The 15,432-nt window shown below is 67.3% G+C and overlaps 7 non-coding genes across 7 annotated transcripts; all 7 read right to left on the bottom strand.

Moving 5' to 3' along the window:
* Positions 1–697: 697 nt before the first annotated feature.
* LOC129138380 (5S ribosomal RNA) lies at positions 698–816 on the bottom strand. The gene has a single exon (XR_008541615.1). It is a non-coding gene; the product is annotated as a 5S ribosomal RNA (ribosomal RNA).
* Positions 817–2,962: 2,146 nt separating this feature from the next.
* LOC129138381 (5S ribosomal RNA) lies at positions 2,963–3,081 on the bottom strand. The gene has a single exon (XR_008541616.1). It is a non-coding gene; the product is annotated as a 5S ribosomal RNA (ribosomal RNA).
* A 2,146-nt stretch (positions 3,082–5,227) lies between these two features.
* Positions 5,228–5,346, bottom strand: LOC129138382 (5S ribosomal RNA). Its single transcript, XR_008541617.1, has one exon. It is a non-coding gene; the product is annotated as a 5S ribosomal RNA (ribosomal RNA).
* A 2,148-nt stretch (positions 5,347–7,494) lies between these two features.
* LOC129138383 (5S ribosomal RNA) lies at positions 7,495–7,613 on the bottom strand. Its single transcript, XR_008541618.1, has one exon. It is a non-coding gene; the product is annotated as a 5S ribosomal RNA (ribosomal RNA).
* Positions 7,614–9,763: 2,150 nt separating this feature from the next.
* Positions 9,764–9,882, bottom strand: LOC129138384 (5S ribosomal RNA). Its single transcript, XR_008541619.1, has one exon. It is a non-coding gene; the product is annotated as a 5S ribosomal RNA (ribosomal RNA).
* A 2,150-nt stretch (positions 9,883–12,032) lies between these two features.
* On the bottom strand, positions 12,033–12,151 carry LOC129138385 (5S ribosomal RNA). The gene has a single exon (XR_008541620.1). It is a non-coding gene; the product is annotated as a 5S ribosomal RNA (ribosomal RNA).
* A 2,099-nt stretch (positions 12,152–14,250) lies between these two features.
* LOC129138386 (5S ribosomal RNA) lies at positions 14,251–14,369 on the bottom strand. Its single transcript, XR_008541621.1, has one exon. It is a non-coding gene; the product is annotated as a 5S ribosomal RNA (ribosomal RNA).
* Between the last annotated feature and the right edge of the window lie 1,063 nt (positions 14,370–15,432).

The following is a 15,432-nucleotide window of genomic DNA, read 5'->3' as shown; positions in this document are numbered from 1 at the left end:
CCTGCCCGCCCCTTCCCCCGGTTTGGAAGGGTGCGACGACGGCGCCCGACGGGTGAATTGAATCGCCTGGGCGTTCCGGGAGCGGGAAGGTACCGCGAACGGCAGGGAACCCGCGGCTGCGCCTTTGGGGTCCGGCCCCCTGCCCTCCCGGGAAGGCTGGAGCCGGGCTCCTGGCGGGGCGGCGGCGAGGCGGAAGCGGTGGGATGCTGCTGCCCGGCGTGCAGTAGGGGCGGAGCCCCAGGAGGAGGACCCCGGCTGCGGCTGCGGCGGGGGTGTAGGTGGGCGGTAAAGGGGGAGCAGAGTCAGGGGAGGTTGGCAAGCATGGCGACTGTAGGGGGAAGGGAGGCAGCGGGGAAGCCAAAAGAGCCTACAGCAGGCCGGGCGGGCGCGCTGGCTCCCGCCTGTAATCCCAGCACTCTGGGAGGCCGAGGCGGGTGGATCACGAGGTCAGGAGCTCGAGACCATCCCGGCTGACAGGGTGAAACCCCGTCTCTAGGAAAAATAGAAAAAATTAGCCGGGCGTGGTGGCGGGCGCCTGTAGGCCCAGCTACTCGGGAGGCTGAGGCCGGGGAATGGCATGAGCCCGGGAGGCGGAGCTTGCAGTGAGCCGAGATGGCGCCGCTGCACTCCAGCCTGGGCGACAGAGCGAGACTCCGTCTGGAAGAAAAGGAAAGAAAAAGCAAAAAGCCAAAGAAAAAGCCTACAGCACCCGGTATTCCCAGGCGGTCTCCCATCCAAGTACTAACCAGGCCCGACCCTGCTTAGCTTCCGAGATCAGACGAGATCGGGCGCGTTCAGGGTGGTATGGCCGTAGACGCCGAAGGAGGCGCCTGGCTGCCCCAAGAGCCCGGCCCGGCCCGGCCGTGCCCGCCGGATTGCAGCCGTCACCGCCAGCCCGGGGCCGCGGGGCTCGGATCGGGGACCCCCGAGCCGCTGGCCCGCGGCCTTCCCCCGGCTCCCGCGCTCCCGAGCTTCCACCACATCGGGCCCGCTCGGAGCAGGGAGTGCTCCGAGGCGTCAGGGCCCAGGGCGCACGATCCTGGGACGCCCTCCGGTCCTCCGCCCTGTCGCGGAGGCAGCGTTCTGGATCCCTCGCCGCACAGGGGCTCCTGCGAGGCCCCCTCTTGCCCCACCCACCCAGAGCCGTCAGGGCTGGCCCAAGGCGAACAGCCGGCCCAGCCGCGCGGGGCCTTTCTCTCACAACGCCCCCACCACGGTCGCTTGTCCCGACCAAGACCCGGCCGGGGGGCAAGAGGGCGTGGGGTGTAGCCGGTCGGGGGGTGGCCCTGTTTTGCCCCGCGCTGGCACTAGAGGCGGCGGCCTGATCTCGGGTGAGAGGGCCTGAGAGAAACCCAGACACACCCCACCACCACCAGGAGCAAATCCACTCCCCCACACAGAGACAACACGCGGGCGCGCTCGCACGCGCTCGCGCGGACACACACACACACACACACACACAGACACACAGAGACACACACACACACAGACACACACGCACGCACACGCACACGCACGCGCACGCACACACACACGCGGCTTGGAGGAGAGCAAGGACGAGATGGATGGAGAGATAGAAACCGAGGGAGGGAGAGAGACAGCGATCGAGAGAGACAGGCGAGGGCGAGAGGGAAGGAGACAGACAGAGAGGCTGAGAAAGAGAGAGGGACAGAGAAAGAGAGAGAGAGAGACAGAGAGACAGAGGGAAAACGACAGAAGTAGCGCGAGGTCCAGGGGGAAACCTAGAAGAGAGAGGCGGAGGGAGCTAGAGAGCGAGAGCGATAGAGCCTTAGAGAGGAAGCGCCCGGCTCCGTTAGGCAGCGCCCTCTTGAGCAGGCCGGGGTAGGGTGGAGGGGGCTTGGGCTGCGCCAGAACACGGGGGCCAGGCGGTCCGTGCGAGAGGAGCAACGGAGCGCGGAGACGGGCTTTTTCTTGGATGAATTGCTTGCTTTGGAGGTGGGTTTCGTAGGCTCCTGCCTTTCTTGGCACCTCCCTGTGCTCTGGGTGCCTTGCGGCGGGCCCCGAGATTTGCAGAGCGTGCCCGCCCGTTTGGCGGGAGCCGTGGCCCCGGGCGGGCCCGGAGGCCTGGGTCTCTGGCGTGTCCTCGGGACTGGAGTCGTCGACACGAAGTGGGGGGCATTGGGAATCCCGGGTGCACAGGGACTGTTTTCCTGGTGGCTGGCGAAGCAACGTCCTTCCCCCGGGTAAAGCAGCCCATGCGTTCTGGAGCCGAGGTCTTGGCTGGCGTCTGTGGTTCCCGCTGCCCCTGCCCGCCCCTTCCCCCGGTTTGGAAGGGTGCGACGACGGCGCCCGACGGGTGAATTGAATCGCCTGGGCGTTCCGGGAGCGGGAAGGTACCGCGAACGGCAGGGAACCCGCGGCTGCGCCTTTGGGGTCCGGCCCCCTGCCCTCCCGGGAAGGCTGGAGCCGGGCTCCTGGCGGGGCGGCGGCGAGGCGGAAGCGGTGGGATGCTGCTGCCCGGCGTGCAGTAGGGGCGGAGCCCCAGGAGGAGGACCCCGGCTGCGGCTGCGGCGGGGGTGTAGGTGGGCGGTAAAGGGGGAGCAGAGTCAGGGGAGGTTGGCAAGCATGGCGACTGTAGGGGGAAGGGAGGCAGCGGGGAAGCCAAAAGAGCCTACAGCAGGCCGGGCGGGCGCGCTGGCTCCCGCCTGTAATCCCAGCACTCTGGGAGGCCGAGGCGGGTGGATCACGAGGTCAGGAGCTCGAGACCATCCCGGCTGACAGGGTGAAACCCCGTCTCTAGGAAAAATAGAAAAAATTAGCCGGGCGTGGTGGCGGGCGCCTGTAGGCCCAGCTACTCAGGAGGCTGAGGCCGGGGAATGGCGTGAGCCCGGGAGGCGGAGCTTGCAGTGAGCCGAGATGGCGCCGCTGCACTCCAGCCTGGGCGACAGAGCGAGACTCCGTCTGGAAGAAAAGGAAAGAAAAAGCAAAAAGCCAAAGAAAAAGCCTACAGCACCCGGTATTCCCAGGCGGTCTCCCATCCAAGTACTAACCAGGCCCGACCCTGCTTAGCTTCCGAGATCAGACGAGATCGGGCGCGTTCAGGGTGGTATGGCCGTAGACGCCGAAGGAGGCGCCTGGCTGCCCCAAGAGCCCGGCCCGGCCCGGCCGTGCCCGCCGGATTGCAGCCGTCACCGCCAGCCCGGGGCCGCGGGGCTCGGATCGGGGACCCCCGAGCCGCTGGCCCGCGGCCTTCCCCCGGCTCCCGCGCTCCCGAGCTTCCACCACATCGGGCCCGCTCGGAGCAGGGAGTGCTCCGAGGCGTCAGGGCCCAGGGCGCACGATCCTGGGACGCCCTCCGGTCCTCCGCCCTGTCGCGGAGGCAGCGTTCTGGATCCCTCGCCGCACAGGGGCTCCTGCGAGGCCCCCTCTTGCCCCACCCACCCAGAGCCGTCAGGGCTGGCCCAAGGCGAACAGCCGGCCCAGCCGCGCGGGGCCTTTCTCTCACAACGCCCCCACCACGGTCGCTTGTCCCGACCAAGACCCGGCCGGGGGGCAAGAGGGCGTGGGGTGTAGCCGGTCGGGGGGTGGCCCTGTTTTGCCCCGCGCTGGCACTAGAGGCGGCGGCCTGATCTCGGGTGAGAGGGCCTGAGAGAAACCCAGACACACCCCACCACCACCAGGAGCAAATCCACTCCCCCACACAGAGACAACACGCGGGCGCGCTCGCACGCGCTCGCGCGGACACACACACACACACACACACACAGACACACAGAGACACACACACACACAGACACACACGCACGCACACGCACACGCACGCGCACGCACACACACACGCGGCTTGGAGGAGAGCAAGGACGAGATGGATGGAGAGATAGAAACCGAGGGAGGGAGAGAGACAGCGATCGAGAGAGACAGGCGAGGGCGAGAGGGAAGGAGACAGACAGAGAGGCTGAGAAAGAGAGAGGGACAGAGAAAGAGAGAGAGAGAGACAGAGAGACAGAGGGAAAACGACAGAAGTAGCGCGAGGTCCAGGGGGAAACCTAGAAGAGAGAGGCGGAGGGAGCTAGAGAGCGAGAGCGATAGAGCCTTAGAGAGGAAGCGCCCGGCTCCGTTAGGCAGCGCCCTCTTGAGCAGGCCGGGGTAGGGTGGAGGGGGCTTGGGCTGCGCCAGAACACGGGGGCCAGGCGGTCCGTGCGAGAGGAGCAACGGAGCGCGGAGACGGGCTTTTTCTTGGATGAATTGCTTGCTTTGGAGGTGGGTTTCGTAGGCTCCTGCCTTTCTTGGCACCTCCCTGTGCTCTGGGTGCCTTGCGGCGGGCCCCGAGATTTGCAGAGCGTGCCCGCCCGTTTGGCGGGAGCCGTGGCCCCGGGCGGGCCCGGAGGCCTGGGTCTCTGGCGTGTCCTCGGGACTGGAGTCGTCGACACGAAGTGGGGGGCATTGGGAATCCCGGGTGCACAGGGACTGTTTTCCTGGTGGCTGGCGAAGCAACGTCCTTCCCCCGGGTAAAGCAGCCCATGCGTTCTGGAGCCGAGGTCTTGGCTGGCGTCTGTGGTTCCCGCTGCCCCTGCCCGCCCCTTCCCCCGGTTTGGAAGGGTGCGACGACGGCGCCCGACGGGTGAATTGAATCGCCTGGGCGTTCCGGGAGCGGGAAGGTACCGCGAACGGCAGGGAACCCGCGGCTGCGCCTTTGGGGTCCGGCCCCCTGCCCTCCCGGGAAGGCTGGAGCCGGGCTCCTGGCGGGGCGGCGGCGAGGCGGAAGCGGTGGGATGCTGCTGCCCGGCGTGCAGTAGGGGCGGAGCCCCAGGAGGAGGACCCCGGCTGCGGCTGCGGCGGGGGTGTAGGTGGGCGGTAAAGGGGGAGCAGAGTCAGGGGAGGTTGGCAAGCATGGCGACTGTAGGGGGAAGGGAGGCAGCGGGGAAGCCAAAAGAGCCTACAGCAGGCCGGGCGGGCGCGCTGGCTCCCGCCTGTAATCCCAGCACTCTGGGAGGCCGAGGCGGGTGGATCACGAGGTCAGGAGCTCGAGACCATCCCGGCTGACAGGGTGAAACCCCGTCTCTAGGAAAAATAGAAAAAATTAGCCGGGCGTGGTGGCGGGCGCCTGTAGGCCCAGCTACTCAGGAGGCTGAGGCCGGGGAATGGCGTGAGCCCGGGAGGCGGAGCTTGCAGTGAGCCGAGATGGCGCCGCTGCACTCCAGCCTGGGCGACAGAGCGAGACTCCGTCTGGAAGAAAAGGAAAGAAAAAGCAAAAAGCCAAAGAAAAAGCCTACAGCACCCGGTATTCCCAGGCGGTCTCCCATCCAAGTACTAACCAGGCCCGACCCTGCTTAGCTTCCGAGATCAGACGAGATCGGGCGCGTTCAGGGTGGTATGGCCGTAGACGCCGAAGGAGGCGCCTGGCTGCCCCAAGAGCCCGGCCCGGCCCGGCCGTGCCCGCCGGATTGCAGCCGTCACCGCCAGCCCGGGGCCGCGGGGCTCGGATCGGGGACCCCCGAGCCGCTGGCCCGCGGCCTTCCCCCGGCTCCCGCGCTCCCGAGCTTCCACCACATCGGGCCCGCTCGGAGCAGGGAGTGCTCCGAGGCGTCAGGGCCCAGGGCGCACGATCCTGGGACGCCCTCCGGTCCTCCGCCCTGTCGCGGAGGCAGCGTTCTGGATCCCTCGCCGCACAGGGGCTCCTGCGAGGCCCCCTCTTGCCCCACCCACCCAGAGCCGTCAGGGCTGGCCCAAGGCGAACAGCCGGCCCAGCCGCGCGGGGCCTTTCTCTCACAACGCCCCCACCACGGTCGCTTGTCCCGACCAAGACCCGGCCGGGGGGCAAGAGGGCGTGGGGTGTAGCCGGTCGGGGGGTGGCCCTGTTTTGCCCCGCGCTGGCACTAGAGGCGGCGGCCTGATCTCGGGTGAGAGGGCCTGAGAGAAACCCAGACACACCCCACCACCACCAGGAGCAAATCCACTCCCCCACACAGAGACAACACGCGGGCGCGCTCGCACGCGCTCGCGCGGACACACACACACACACACACAGACACAGACACACAGAGACACACACACACACAGACACACACGCACGCACACGCACACGCACGCGCACGCACACACACACGCGGCTTGGAGGAGAGCAAGGACGAGATGGATGGAGAGATAGAAACCGAGGGAGGGAGAGAGACAGCGATCGAGAGAGACAGGCGAGGGCGAGAGGGAAGGAGACAGACAGAGAGGCTGAGAAAGAGAGAGGGACAGAGAAAGAGAGAGAGAGAGACAGAGAGACAGAGGGAAAACGACAGAAGTAGCGCGAGGTCCAGGGGGAAACCTAGAAGAGAGAGGCGGAGGGAGCTAGAGAGCGAGAGCGATAGAGCCTTAGAGAGGAAGCGCCCGGCTCCGTTAGGCAGCGCCCTCTTGAGCAGGCCGGGGTAGGGTGGAGGGGGCTTGGGCTGCGCCAGAACACGGGGGCCAGGCGGTCCGTGCGAGAGGAGCAACGGAGCGCGGAGACGGGCTTTTTCTTGGATGAATTGCTTGCTTTGGAGGTGGGTTTCGTAGGCTCCTGCCTTTCTTGGCACCTCCCTGTGCTCTGGGTGCCTTGCGGCGGGCCCCGAGATTTGCAGAGCGTGCCCGCCCGTTTGGCGGGAGCCGTGGCCCCGGGCGGGCCCGGAGGCCTGGGTCTCTGGCGTGTCCTCGGGACTGGAGTCGTCGACACGAAGTGGGGGGCATTGGGAATCCCGGGTGCACAGGGACTGTTTTCCTGGTGGCTGGCGAAGCAACGTCCTTCCCCCGGGTAAAGCAGCCCATGCGTTCTGGAGCCGAGGTCTTGGCTGGCGTCTGTGGTTCCCGCTGCCCCTGCCCGCCCCTTCCCCCGGTTTGGAAGGGTGCGACGACGGCGCCCGACGGGTGAATTGAATCGCCTGGGCGTTCCGGGAGCGGGAAGGTACCGCGAACGGCAGGGAACCCGCGGCTGCGCCTTTGGGGTCCGGCCCCCTGCCCTCCCGGGAAGGCTGGAGCCGGGCTCCTGGCGGGGCGGCGGCGAGGCGGAAGCGGTGGGATGCTGCTGCCCGGCGTGCAGTAGGGGCGGAGCCCCAGGAGGAGGACCCCGGCTGCGGCTGCGGCGGGGGTGTAGGTGGGCGGTAAAGGGGGAGCAGAGTCAGGGGAGGTTGGCAAGCATGGCGACTGTAGGGGGAAGGGAGGCAGCGGGGAAGCCAAAAGAGCCTACAGCAGGCCGGGCGGGCGCGCTGGCTCCCGCCTGTAATCCCAGCACTCTGGGAGGCCGAGGCGGGTGGATCACGAGGTCAGGAGCTCGAGACCATCCCGGCTGACAGGGTGAAACCCCGTCTCTAGGAAAAATAGAAAAAATTAGCCGGGCGTGGTGGCGGGCGCCTGTAGGCCCAGCTACTCGGGAGGCTGAGGCCGGGGAATGGCGTGAGCCCGGGAGGCGGAGCTTGCAGTGAGCCGAGATGGCGCCGCTGCACTCCAGCCTGGGCGACAGAGCGAGACTCCGTCTGGAAGAAAAGGAAAGAAAAAGCAAAAAGCCAAAGAAAAAGCCTACAGCACCCGGTATTCCCAGGCGGTCTCCCATCCAAGTACTAACCAGGCCCGACCCTGCTTAGCTTCCGAGATCAGACGAGATCGGGCGCGTTCAGGGTGGTATGGCCGTAGACGCCGAAGGAGGCGCCTGGCTGCCCCAAGAGCCCGGCCCGGCCCGGCCGTGCCCGCCGGATTGCAGCCGTCACCGCCAGCCCGGGGCCGCGGGGCTCGGATCGGGGACCCCCGAGCCGCTGGCCCGCGGCCTTCCCCCGGCTCCCGCGCTCCCGAGCTTCCACCACATCGGGCCCGCTCGGAGCAGGGAGTGCTCCGAGGCGTCAGGGCCCAGGGCGCACGATCCTGGGACGCCCTCCGGTCCTCCGCCCTGTCGCGGAGGCAGCGTTCTGGATCCCTCGCCGCACAGGGGCTCCTGCGAGGCCCCCTCTTGCCCCACCCACCCAGAGCCGTCAGGGCTGGCCCAAGGCGAACAGCCGGCCCAGCCGCGCGGGGCCTTTCTCTCACAACGCCCCCACCACGGTCGCTTGTCCCGACCAAGACCCGGCCGGGGGGCAAGAGGGCGTGGGGTGTAGCCGGTCGGGGGGTGGCCCTGTTTTGCCCCGCGCTGGCACTAGAGGCGGCGGCCTGATCTCGGGTGAGAGGGCCTGAGAGAAACCCAGACACACCCCACCACCACCAGGAGCAAATCCACTCCCCCACACAGAGACAACACGCGGGCGCGCTCGCACGCGCTCGCGCGGACACACACACACACACACACACACACACAGACACACAGAGACACACACACACACAGACACACACGCACGCACACGCACACGCACGCGCACGCACACACACACGCGGCTTGGAGGAGAGCAAGGACGAGATGGATGGAGAGATAGAAACCGAGGGAGGGAGAGAGACAGCGATCGAGAGAGACAGGCGAGGGCGAGAGGGAAGGAGACAGACAGAGAGGCTGAGAAAGAGAGAGGGACAGAGAAAGAGAGAGAGAGAGACAGAGAGACAGAGGGAAAACGACAGAAGTAGCGCGAGGTCCAGGGGGAAACCTAGAAGAGAGAGGCGGAGGGAGCTAGAGAGCGAGAGCGATAGAGCCTTAGAGAGGAAGCGCCCGGCTCCGTTAGGCAGCGCCCTCTTGAGCAGGCCGGGGTAGGGTGGAGGGGGCTTGGGCTGCGCCAGAACACGGGGGCCAGGCGGTCCGTGCGAGAGGAGCAACGGAGCGCGGAGACGGGCTTTTTCTTGGATGAATTGCTTGCTTTGGAGGTGGGTTTCGTAGGCTCCTGCCTTTCTTGGCACCTCCCTGTGCTCTGGGTGCCTTGCGGCGGGCCCCGAGATTTGCAGAGCGTGCCCGCCCGTTTGGCGGGAGCCGTGGCCCCGGGCGGGCCCGGAGGCCTGGGTCTCTGGCGTGTCCTCGGGACTGGAGTCGTCGACACGAAGTGGGGGGCATTGGGAATCCCGGGTGCACAGGGACTGTTTTCCTGGTGGCTGGCGAAGCAACGTCCTTCCCCCGGGTAAAGCAGCCCATGCATTCTGGAGCCGAGGTCTTGGCTGGCGTCTGTGGTTCCCGCTGCCCCTGCCCGCCCCTTCCCCCGGTTTGGAAGGGTGCGACGACGGCGCCCGACGGGTGAATTGAATCGCCTGGGCGTTCCGGGAGCGGGAAGGTACCGCGAACGGCAGGGAACCCGCGGCTGCGCCTTTGGGGTCCGGCCCCCTGCCCTCCCGGGAAGGCTGGAGCCGGGCTCCTGGCGGGGCGGCGGCGAGGCGGAAGCGGTGGGATGCTGCTGCCCGGCGTGCAGTAGGGGCGGAGCCCCAGGAGGAGGACCCCGGCTGCGGCTGCGGCGGGGGTGTAGGTGGGCGGTAAAGGGGGAGCAGAATCAGGGGAGGTTGGCAAGCATGGCGACTGTAGGGGGAAGGGAGGCAGCGGGGAAGCCAAAAGAGCCTACAGCAGGCCGGGCGGGCGCGCTGGCTCCCGCCTGTAATCCCAGCACTCTGGGAGGCCGAGGCGGGTGGATCACGAGGTCAGGAGCTCGAGACCATCCCGGCTGACAGGGTGAAACCCCGTCTCTAGGAAAAATAGAAAAAATTAGCCGGGCGTGGTGGCGGGCGCCTGTAGGCCCAGCTACTCGGGAGGCTGAGGCCGGGGAATGGCGTGAGCCCGGGAGGCGGAGCTTGCAGTGAGCCGAGATGGCGCCGCTGCACTCCAGCCTGGGCGACAGAGCGAGACTCCGTCTGGAAGAAAAGGAAAGAAAAAGCAAAAAGCCAAAGAAAAAGCCTACAGCACCCGGTATTCCCAGGCGGTCTCCCATCCAAGTACTAACCAGGCCCGACCCTGCTTAGCTTCCGAGATCAGACGAGATCGGGCGCGTTCAGGGTGGTATGGCCGTAGACGCCGAAGGAGGCGCCTGGCTGCCCCAAGAGCCCGGCCCGGCCCGGCCGTGCCCGCCGGATTGCAGCCGTCACCGCCAGCCCGGGGCCGCGGGGCTCGAATCGGGGACCCCCGAGCCGCTGGCCCGCGGCCTTCCCCCGGCTCCCGCGCTCCCGGGCTTCCACCACATCGGGCCCGCTCGGAGCAGGGAGTGCTCCGAGGCGTCAGGGCCCAGGGCGCACGATCCTGGGACGCCCTCCGGTCCTCCGCCCTGTCGCGGAGGCAGCGTTCTGGATCCCTCGCCGCACAGGGGCTCCTGCGAGGCCCCCTCTTGCCCCACCCACCCAGAGCCGTCAGGGCTGGCCCAAGGCGAACAGCCGGCCCAGCCGCGCGGGGCCTTTCTCTCACAACGCCCCCACCACGGTCGCTTGTCCCGACCAAGACCCGGCCGGGGGGCAAGAGGGCGTGGGGTGTAGCCGGTCGGGGGGTGGCCCTGTTTTGCCCCGCGCTGGCACTAGAGGCGGCGGCCTGATCTCGGGTGAGAGGGCCTGAGAGAAACCCAGACACACCCCACCACCACCAGGAGCAAATCCACTCCCCCACACAGAGACAACACGCGGGCGCGCTCGCACGCGCTCGCGCGGACACACACACACACACACACACAGACACAGACACACAGAGACACACACAGACACAGACACACACGCACGCACACGCACACGCACGCGCACGCACACACACACGCGGCTTGGAGGAGAGCAAGGACGAGATGGATGGAGAGATAGAAACCGAGGGAGGGAGAGAGACAGCGATCGAGAGAGACAGGCGAGGGCGAGAGGGAAGGAGACAGACAGAGAGGCTGAGAAAGAGAGAGGGACAGAGAAAGAGAGAGAGAGAGACAGAGAGACAGAGGGAAAACGACAGAAGTAGCGCGAGGTCCAGGGGGAAACCTAGAAGAGAGAGGCGGAGGGAGCTAGAGAGCGAGAGCGATAGAGCCTTAGAGAGGAAGCGCCCGGCTCCGTTAGGCAGCGCCCTCTTGAGCAGGCCGGGGTAGGGTGGAGGGGGCTTGGGCTGCGCCAGAACACGGGGGCCAGGCGGTCCGTGCGAGAGGAGCAACGGAGCGCGGAGACGGGCTTTTTCTTGGATGAATTGCTTGCTTTGGAGGTGGGTTTCGTAGGCTCCTGCCTTTCTTGGCACCTCCCTGTGCTCTGGGTGCCTTGCGGCGGGCCCCGAGATTTGCAGAGCGTGCCCGCCCGTTTGGCGGGAGCCGTGGCCCCGGGCGGGCCCGGAGGCCTGGGTCTCTGGCGTGTCCTCGGGACTGGAGTCGTCGACACGAAGTGGGGGGCATTGGGAATCCCGGGTGCACAGGGACTGTTTTCCTGGTGGCTGGCGAAGCAACGTCCTTCCCCCGGGTAAAGCAGCCCATGCGTTCTGGAGCCGAGGTCTTGGCTGGCGTCTGTGGTTCCCGCTGCCCCTGCCCGCCCCTTCCCCCGGTTTGGAAGGGTGCGACGACGGCGCCCGACGGGTGAATTGAATCGCCTGGGCGTTCCGGGAGCGGGAAGGTACCGCGAACGGCAGGGAACCCGCGGCTGCGCCTTTGGGGTCCGGCCCCCTGCCCTCCCGGGAAGGCTGGAGCCGGGCTCCTGGCGGGGCGGCGGCGAGGCGGAAGCGGTGGGATGCTGCTGCCCGGCGTGCAGTAGGGGCGGAGCCCCAGGAGGAGGACCCCGGCTGCGGCTGCGGCGGGGGTGTAGGTGGGCGGTAAAGGGGGAGCAGAGTCAGGGGAGGTTGGCAAGCATGGCGACTGTAGGGGGAAGGGAGGCAGCGGGGAAGCCAAAAGAGCCTACAGCAGGCCGGGCGGGCGCGCTGGCTCCCGCCTGTAATCCCAGCACTCTGGGAGGCCGAGGCGGGTGGATCACGAGGTCAGGAGCTCGAGACCATCCCGGCTGACAGGGTGAAACCCCGTCTCTAGGAAAAATAGAAAAAATTAGCCGGGCGTGGTGGCGGGCGCCTGTAGGCCCAGCTACTCGGGAGGCTGAGGCCGGGGAATGGCATGAGCCCGGGAGGCGGAGCTTGCAGTGAGCCGAGATGGCGCCGCTGCACTCCAGCCTGGGCGACAGAGCGAGACTCCGTCTGGAAGAAAAGGAAAGAAAAAGCAAAAAGCCAAAGAAAAAGCCTACAGCACCCGGTATTCCCAGGCGGTCTCCCATCCAAGTACTAACCAGGCCCGACCCTGCTTAGCTTCCGAGATCAGACGAGATCGGGCGCGTTCAGGGTGGTATGGCCGTAGACGCCGAAGGAGGCGCCTGGCTGCCCCAAGAGCCCGGCCCGGCCCGGCCGTGCCCGCCGGATTGCAGCCGTCACCGCCAGCCCGCGGCCTTCCCCCGGCTCCCGCGCTCCCGAGCTTCCACCACATCGGGCCCGCTCGGAGCAGGGAGTGCTCCGAGGCGTCAGGGCCCAGGGCGCACGATCCTGGGACACCCTCCGGTCCTCCGCCCTGTCGCGGAGGCAGCGTTCTGGATCCCTCGCCGCACAGGGGCTCCTGCGAGGCCCCCTCTTGCCCCACCCACCCAGAGCCGTCAGGGCTGGCCCAAGGCGAACAGCCGGCCCAGCCGCGCGGGGCCTTTCTCTCACAACGCCCCCACCACGGTCGCTTGTCCCGACCAAGACCCGGCCGGGGGGCAAGAGGGCGTGGGGTGTAGCCGGTCGGGGGGTGGCCCTGTTTTGCCCCGCGCTGGCACTAGAGGCGGCGGCCTGATCTCGGGTGAGAGGGCCTGAGAGAAACCCAGACACACCCCACCACCACCAGGAGCAAATCCACTCCCCCACACAGAGACAACACGCGGGCGCGCTCGCACGCGCTCGCGCGGACACACACACACACACACACAGACACACAGAGACACACACAGACACAGACACACACGCACGCACACGCACACGCACGCGCACGCACACACACACGCGGCTTGGAGGAGAGCAAGGACGAGATGGATGGAGAGATAGAAACCGAGGGAGGGAGAGAGACAGCGATCGAGAGAGACAGGCGAGGGCGAGAGGGAAGGAGACAGACAGAGAGGCTGAGAAAGAGAGAGGGACAGAGAAAGAGAGAGAGAGAGACAGAGAGACAGAGGGAAAACGACAGAAGTAGCGCGAGGTCCAGGGGGAAACCTAGAAGAGAGAGGCGGAGGGAGCTAGAGAGCGAGAGCGATAGAGCCTTAGAGAGGAAGCGCCCGGCTCCGTTAGGCAGCGCCCTCTTGAGCAGGCCGGGGTAGGGTGGAGGGGGCTTGGGCTGCGCCAGAACACGGGGGCCAGGCGGTCCGTGCGAGAGGAGCAACGGAGCGCGGAGACGGGCTTTTTCTTGGATGAATTGCTTGCTTTGGAGGTGGGTTTCGTAGGCTCCTGCCTTTCTTGGCACCTCCCTGTGCTCTGGGTGCCTTGCGGCGGGCCCCGAGATTTGCAGAGCGTGCCCGCCCGTTTGGCGGGAGCCGTGGCCCCGGGCGGGCCCGGAGGCCTGGGTCTCTGGCGTGTCCTCGGGACTGGAGTCGTCGACACGAAGTGGGGGGCATTGGGAATCCCGGGTGCACAGGGACTGTTTTCCTGGTGGCTGGCGAAGCAACGTCCTTCCCCCGGGTAAAGCAGCCCATGCGTTCTGGAGCCGAGGTCTTGGCTGGCGTCTGTGGTTCCCGCTGCCCCTGCCCGCCCCTTCCCCCGGTTTGGAAGGGTGCGACGACGGCGCCCGACGGGTGAATTGAATCGCCTGGGCGTTCCGGGAGCGGGAAGGTACCGCGAACGGCAGGGAACCCGCGGCTGCGCCTTTGGGGTCCGGCCCCCTGCCCTCCCGGGAAGGCTGGAGCCGGGCTCCTGGCGGGGCGGCGGCGAGGCGGAAGCGGTGGGATGCTGCTGCCCGGCGTGCAGTAGGGGCGGAGCCCCAGGAGGAGGACCCCGGCTGCGGCTGCGGCGGGGGTGTAGGTGGGCGGTAAAGGGGGAGCAGAGTCAGGGGAGGTTGGCAAGCATGGCGACTGTAGGGGGAAGGGAGGCAGCGGGGAAGCCAAAAGAGCCTACAGCAGGCCGGGCGGGCGCGCTGGCTCCCGCCTGTAATCCCATCACTCTGGGAGGCCGAGGCGGGTGGATCACGAGGTCAGGAGCTCGAGACCATCCCGGCTGACAGGGTGAAACCCCGTCTCTAGGAAAAATAGAAAAAATTAGCCGGGCGTGGTGGCGGGCGCCTGTAGGCCCAGCTACTCGGGAGGCTGAGGCCGGGGAATGGCATGAGCCCGGGAGGCGGAGCTTGCAGTGAGCCGAGATGGCGCCGCTGCACTCCAGCCTGGGCGACAGAGCGAGACTCCGTCTGGAAGAAAAGGAAAGAAAAAGCAAAAAGCCAAAGAAAAAGCCTACAGCACCCGGTATTCCCAGGCGGTCTCCCATCCAAGTACTAACCAGGCCCGACCCTGCTTAGCTTCCGAGATCAGACGAGATCGGGCGCGTTCAGGGTGGTATGGCCGTAGACGCCGAAGGAGGCGCCTGGCTGCCCCAAGAGCCCGGCCCGGCCCGGCCGTGCCCGCCGGATTGCAGCCGTCACCGCCAGCCCGCGGCCTTCCCCCGGCTCCCGCGCTCCCGAGCTTCCACCACATCGGGCCCGCTCGGAGCAGGGAGTGCTCCGAGGCGTCAGGGCCCAGGGCGCACGATCCTGGGACGCCCTCCGGTCCTCCGCCCTGTCGCGGAGGCAGCGTTCTGGATCCCTCGCCGCACAGGGGCTCCTGCGAGGCCCCCTCTTGCCCCACCCACCCAGAGCCGTCAGGGCTGGCCCAAGGCGAACAGCCGGCCCAGCCGCGCGGGGCCTTTCTCTCACAACGCCCCCACCACGGTCGCTTGTCCCGACCAAGACCCGGCCGGGGGGCAAGAGGGCGTGGGGTGTAGCCGGTCGGGGGGTGGCCCTGTTTTGCCCCGCGCTGGCACTAGAGGCGGCGGCCTGATCTCGGGTGAGAGGGCCTGAGAGAAACCCAGACACACCCCACCACCACCAGGAGCAAATCCACTCCCCCACACAGAGACAACACGCGGGCGCGCTCGCACGCGCTCGCGCGGACACACACACACACACACACACACACACAGACACACAGAGACACACACAGACACAGACACACACGCACGCACACGCACACGCACGCGCACGCACACACACACGCGGCTTGGAGGAGAGCAAGGACGAGATGGATGGAGAGATAGAAACCGAGGGAGGGAGAGAGACAGCGATCGAGAGAGACAGGCGAGGGCGAGAGGGAAGGAGACAGACAGAGAGGCTGAGAAAGAGAGAGGGACAGAGAAAGAGAGAGAGAGAGACAGAGAGACAGAGGGAAAACGACAGAAGTAGCGCGAGGTCCAGGGGGAAACCTAGAAGAGAGAGGCGGAGGGAGCTAGAGAGCGAGAGCGATAGAGCCTTAGAGAGGAAGCGCCCGGCTCCGTTAGGCAGCGCCCTCTTGAGCAGGCCGGGGTAGGGTGGAGGGGGCTTGGGCTGCGCCAGAACACGGGGGCCAGGCGGTCCGTGCGAGAGGAGCAACGGAGCGCGG

Source organism: Pan troglodytes, chromosome 1 (genome assembly GCF_028858775.2).
Source record: "Pan troglodytes isolate AG18354 chromosome 1, NHGRI_mPanTro3-v2.0_pri, whole genome shotgun sequence".
In the NCBI taxonomy this organism is placed as follows: domain Eukaryota; kingdom Metazoa; phylum Chordata; class Mammalia; order Primates; family Hominidae; genus Pan; species Pan troglodytes.
The sequence above is the reverse complement of the archived record's forward strand: the minus strand, read 5'-3'. Positions and strand labels throughout refer to the sequence as shown.